This window comes from Notolepis coatsorum, assembly GCF_963971535.1.
Source record: "Notolepis coatsorum genome assembly, chromosome: 2".
Classification (NCBI taxonomy): domain Eukaryota; kingdom Metazoa; phylum Chordata; class Actinopteri; order Aulopiformes; family Paralepididae; genus Notolepis; species Notolepis coatsorum.
In genome coordinates this window covers 33,649,909-33,655,908 of record NC_140166.1, presented here as the reverse complement: position 1 = coordinate 33,655,908, position 6,000 = coordinate 33,649,909, and the positions used below count along the sequence as shown (strand labels likewise).

Genomic DNA, 6,000 nt, shown 5'->3' with positions numbered 1-6,000 from the left:
TACTCTGTGTCACTGTGTTTCACTAGTGTCTTTACACAGTTTACTGTACTCTGTGTTACTCTGTGTTTCACTAGTGTCTTTACACAGTTTACTGTACTCTGTGTCACTCTGTGTAACTGAGGGGTTACAAAACCCTGACTGTATTAAATATTGTGATAGATTAAACCACTGCTAGGTATGTACTTTAATTACTGGCCAGACAGTACATCTAATATATGGCAGACACTCATAATAACACGGCACTGACAAAGAAATATCATTTGAGGGTATTTATTATTATGCAGTAAATGTTACAGATATGAGAATTAGGCCCGGCGGCTAGGTGGTGTAGTGGTCTAAGGCACTCGCCACCAGTGTGGAGACGCTAGGATTCGCGTGTTCGAATCCAGCTCTCCACATTGTTTTTCAGTTTGGCTGGTCGTCCGCAGTAATACACATTGGCCGTATTACGGGGAGGGAAAAACTGAAGGGTGGGGATCGAACGTTGTGAACAAGCGACTCCTACAAGTCGGTTGGTGCGCCTGCGCAGTAGAATCAGGAAGTGTCGGGGGCAGCGTGAGCCTCCCACGCGTTACTCCTCGACACTGAGAGGTCGAGCTGCGCAGGTGAAAAGATGCGACTGCTGTTACCTCAAGTACCGGAGGGGACTTGTGCTATGTATGACTTAGTCCTCACTGCAGCCGGCTTGTGGGAGGCAAGAAACAGCGTTCGTGACAGGGGAGGGTTGAATTGGATGATACGAAATTGGGATGGGAGAAAAATATAGAAAATGGGAGAAAAAGTGGATCAAAAAAAAAAAGATATGAGAATTAGGGTCGCGCTTGTATGGCGAAGAATAAGCATAAAGTCAGTCAGTAGCATAAGTCAATGGGAATAGAATGATTCCTACGATGGGGTACTAGGCTAACGCCGCCTGGCGTAGAATGGCAATTATAGAGGGCAACGCTGGTACCGCTGGAGACAATGGGGTTCCTCCCAGAGTTGTAAGTTCTGGAGGAGAGAGGAATGTTCGGATACTCAGTCTGATCAATTGAAGAAGAAGGGGATTCACGTACAGAAGCCAGTCCTTGTAATCCAAAGCTCAGCATCAAAAGCAATAACTGTAATCCAATTGCCCAATAGCAATGATAATAGCCAGCTAGCCTCGGTCCATGAGGCCAGCCCGAATGTAGATCCTCACGGTGTTTAAATCCAAACGACAGTGGAGATTAACGATGCTCTTCTCCAGGTAGTACGTTCCACAATCAATATAATCCAACCAATACTGGTTCTGCAATCGCCGCCGTCGGTTCTCCTGTGCACATGTCCAGTAGGTTCTCCGACTAGGCCTCCTCGTGTGCTGGTACCAATGTATTTAGTCCATGCGCACTGGCTAAGGTTCACTAGCTAAACGAACGAACTGCTGGGTAATGCTACACACGAACTAACTGCTGTTGGCACGATACACAATAATTAACGACTCTTTACTTCACATTAAGCTAAGTCGAACTTGACGTTACTGCATTAAATCTGACACTTTTACTATTCACTACGCACGTGGTTCTCAACGCTCTGTTAGACGCACTGCTTCTCACTACATTAGAATCACACTGCGTGATGAACAACTCTACTGGTGTTCGCACCTGCCGCGCTATATATACTTAAGTGGCTTTCTAGTGCCCAAACCTAACCACTTGCCCGGAATCAATGCGCTGCCAAGGGCATGTCCTGACTAGCCCAGACTCGCCCTTGAACCTGTCTGAGTGCGAGACTGCCTGGCGCTGCCGTCAGGGGGCATTATCCATAAGGAAAGTGAATATTACTAGGATTTACACGCAGGCTTAAAGGGATATAACGTGTATATATAAATAATATACAAGGTATATAAAACAATAAATGTAGATTCTCAGCTTTAATCTGGCCCTTCACAACAGCCGCCTCCTAATTAGTCCGCACCTAATTAGTTAAGGGAGACAGATTAATAGTCCAGTCAACTGCTCAATATTTGTTGTGAGGAGTAGGGCAATCTACAAAGTCAGTGGGTCATGGTCGTCATCAGGGGAGTCAGGGAGCTTCGGCAACTCTATCAGCTTCGCCACGGGTCGGGTGTAGGTCCGCCCTTGGACTATGACTTCTGCCGCTCTGACCTTCCCATCGGCACCAGTAATCACTTTGCTTACGCGGCCGGCCGGCCACGTAGCTCGGGGTAATGACTGGTCTATGATCATAACGACTGCGTCTACCTTCAGGTTGTCCCGGTCCTTTACCCACTTCTGACAGGCTGGACGGGATGGTAGGTAGCTTAGGAGGAAGCGGGCCCAAGACTGCTCGATCTGTGCTCGTTGTGTCTCCACCTCCTCCGTCCGTTCCTCTTGTTCTTTCGGTACCCCGTCTGAGGAGGGGCCGGGTCCGGCCGCACCATCAAGAGGTAGCTTGGGGTGCTGGGTTCGAGGTCAGCTACGTCGCTTGGCGTGCAGCTGAGGGGGGTGGAGTTCGGAACTCCTTCTTCTTGAGCCCACTGTTCTCTCACAGGCCTCTCGTCTAATGTCAATAGCCTCTCAACGGGCTGTACGAGAGAGTGGCCTGTGTCGCTCACCTTTGTGTACAGGCAGCGTGTAGACGTGGGTTGGCTGGCAAGTCCGTAGAGGGGGCCTGGAGCGTCCACCCCAGTCGGGTCTGAACCGCGACTGGGCATCCTTTGGGTCCAATGTGGGCCGCCTCGATTGGGACAATGAGGTCCGCGTGGTCGGAGCCTATGAGCAGGGTCGGTGTGGCGCCGTCGATGAGCGGTATAGGTAGTCTGCGTAGGTGCGCGTACTTCTCCATCAGCTGTGGGATGGGGTAGTTGTAGCTTGATAGACCTATGTCATGACTTGTAAATGCCTTAGTGATGCTGTACCGCTTCTCGGGCTGCCCGATCGCTGCTATTGTGAATGAGACGTTTTGGCCCTTTATGGTTTTTAGGTCTCGCTGAATAGTACGGATTGTCATTGTTTCTTTGGTACCCCGCAGGCCCAACTGGACTGCGGCGGAAGCGAGGAGGAGAGTCTTTTCAGACCCATCGTCGAGGACGGCGTAAGTGTCCAGGACCTTATCCTCGTAGCTCAGGAGCACTCTGACCACTTTCATGAGCACTCGGGGGCTCCCACTATACTTGGGGTCGATGTGGAGCACTCCTGTTGGTGAGTTGCCTTGTAGGGCTAATCTTTGCTTGTGGGCCTCGCGCAGTGTATCGCAGTAAGCGGCGTCCTGCTTGTTAGCCTTTTTCCACTGATTTATTTCGGCGGGGGTCAGTTGGTCGTATGCGTCGCACTGTGACAGCCAGTGTCCGCTGTGGCGGTAATTACATGTGATCTTGAATTCTGGAACCTCCATTATCCATTCCTCTGTGGCGAGGGAGTTGTGACTCGTCTGTGGTGACACCGACTCGGCCTGGTACATCACCGTGACGGGCCTACTTTGGTTTCCTGGCGGACGCTTGTTGCTCTCATGCAGGACTTCTAGATGGGCGCCGTCACACTTGCCGCATCTTTTCTTCAGGCGGCACTCGGCTGCCATGTGGCCGCGCGCGCCGCGGAAGCAGCGGCGTTTGTCCTTAAGCCACTGACCTATTTCGGCTGTGGTTAGGTCTTTGAAGGCGTCGCACTGTGACAGCTGGTGTTCACTGTCACAGTACTGACAGACAGCCTTCCACTTCTCCTTGACGTGGGTGTTGTGGCTCGTCTGCCGTGACTCAGCCTCGGCTTGGTGCATCACGGTCACGGACCGGCGGTTGTCGTTGAACCTTCTCGGTCCATCTTTAGGGTCAGGGCCACCCCACACGAACGTGTCTAATCGTAGACTGCTGACCTCCCTGGCGAGGAAATCAGCCAGGTCTAGGAGGGATGGTTCTAGGCCGTGGGGGTCACGGTGGTCTTTCTGCCGCCGAAAACGCTCTTGACGGGCTGGAGGGAGCTTCGGCCAGTATCCGCTCCACGTTGGAATTTGCATATAGTTCATATCTCCCCTTCTCCTTTTGTGACCCCAGCATCCCCACAAGGGATTGTACCTTGATAGAGAGGTCATCTAGTGCTCTATTGTCTTTGGCTGGGGGGAGGCGGTCGATATCTCGTATTTCTTGGATCACGTAATCCCATATGCGTCCATAGCGCGCGTCGAGGGCCACCAGAGCATCTGAGTAGGGGGTTCTTGAGTTCGAATATGCCAGCGCTATGTTATGCGCTCTGGGCACTTTAAGATGCTTGAGGAGGATGGCATATTTATAAGACACGTCGTGTACATCGGACATTATAGTCTCTAAACACATGCGTAGTTCCGTGTACTGTGCTCTGTCCTCACGCGTAAAGTCTGGGAACGTCGGTGTGCCAAGGTAAGATGCCATGGATGGCTGGGACACCGATGCGCGTAGGGGGAGAGGCCTCCTTGGCGAGTCTCCCCGTACGTGGGGTCGTGGGTTAGTGCTGGGTGGGTACCAGAGGCCGGGCCCCCAGGTGCTGCTCCTCGGTGCTGACTGTGTATTAAACTCACCCATGGGTTGGATCGGGGGTTTGTAACGCAGTCGCTCGGGGCTGAGGTCGGGGCTGTACTGGGCCTCCTGGTCCAAGATAGGTTCGTGCCGGTGGGCTTGATGTCCTCCCCCGTCCTCCGCTAGGTCCTGGAGTCTCTTAGTTAGTTTCTCGGCGACGTAGGCGGGATCTTCCCGTTGGCTGGGTCCCGTATAGACCGGTCGGGGAGGGGGCTCGGCGACGTAGACAGGTTCTTCCTGCTGGCTGGGTCCCGTGTAGATTTGTCGGGGAGGGGAAGGTGCCCTCGACCCGTGTCGTGATGATCTCCGGGAGCTCCGTGTGGAGGAGGGGGGGGGTCGCCCTCTGGATCAATTGTTCTATCATCTGCGCCTGCAGACGGTCTCTTTCCATCTCGCGCTGTGCATTGGCGGCATCGCGCTGTGCATTGGCGCGGTCTCGCTGAATGTTCTCTTCAACCTGGAGGCGCCTCTCTTCCAGTCTGATAGTCATCGCTGCGTCAACCTGGAGGCGACTCTCTTCCAGTCGGATGCGTTCGTGCTCACTCTGTTGTTGAGCTTGGAGACGTTCGCGCTCCACTGCAGACTGTTCGCGCGCACTCTGTTGTTGCGCTTGGAGGCGCTCGCGCTCCAATGCCGACTGTTCGCGCGCACTCTGTTGTTGCGCTTGGAGGCGCTCTCGTTCCGCTGCAGAGTGTTCGCGCTCACTAAGTGTCTGTGCTTGGAGACGGTCTCTTTCGGTTGATGCAGTTAGTGTGGCAATCAAGGCTTGTGCTAGTCGCTGGTCAGCCTCGCTGGGGGATGACACTGATGGAGGTGATCGGGCGCTGACAGGACTTGGTGGGGACCTGTTCTCTTGGCGCGCTCCGAGGTCCATCTCTTGAGCGCTGCTTCTTGATTTCTCCCGCGCCCCGAGGTCCATCTCTTGAGCGCGGTACTCTTCTCTTGGGTACGCGCCGAGGTCTATCTCGGGTGCGCGCTCTTGGGTCTCTTGCGTTCCGGGGTCTATCCCGGTGGCGCTTTCTTTATCCTGGGGCGCTCCGGGGTCTATCCCGGTGGCGCTGTCTTTCTCCTTTGGCGCTCCGGGGTCTATCCCGGTGGCGCTGTCTTGGGGTATAGTCACGTCATGTCCCGCTTGTTCCCCCCCGTGAGCTGAGTCAGTTTCGTTGGAACCCACTGGGTTCTCTACTGGTGGGGCCGACAAGTCGATAGGATTGGGCATGCTTAAACTATCAGTTTTATCCGTGCTTAACGTCTTTTTAGATAAGCTAGGAGGTAAAACGAAAGCGTAGTCCTCCAGGTGTGGAGGTGGCTGACGTTTGCGCCGAGGGCGCTCTAGTTTGGGAGAGCCGTCTGGAGAGTGTCCGCCGCTGGCCATATCAATATTAATATGATATTAAAGATTACTGATACCCTCCGGCTCGAAGGACCAATTGTAACTGAGGGGTTACAAAACCCTGACTGTATTAAAGATTGTGATAGATTAAACCACTGCTAGG

General features: G+C 53.4%; 1 protein-coding gene across 1 annotated transcript in view; it reads left to right on the top strand.

Moving 5' to 3' along the window:
- col27a1b (collagen, type XXVII, alpha 1b) overlaps positions 1–6,000 on the top strand; it is a 191,350-nt gene that overhangs the window by 123,407 nt on the left and 61,943 nt on the right. The window lies entirely within an intron of this gene.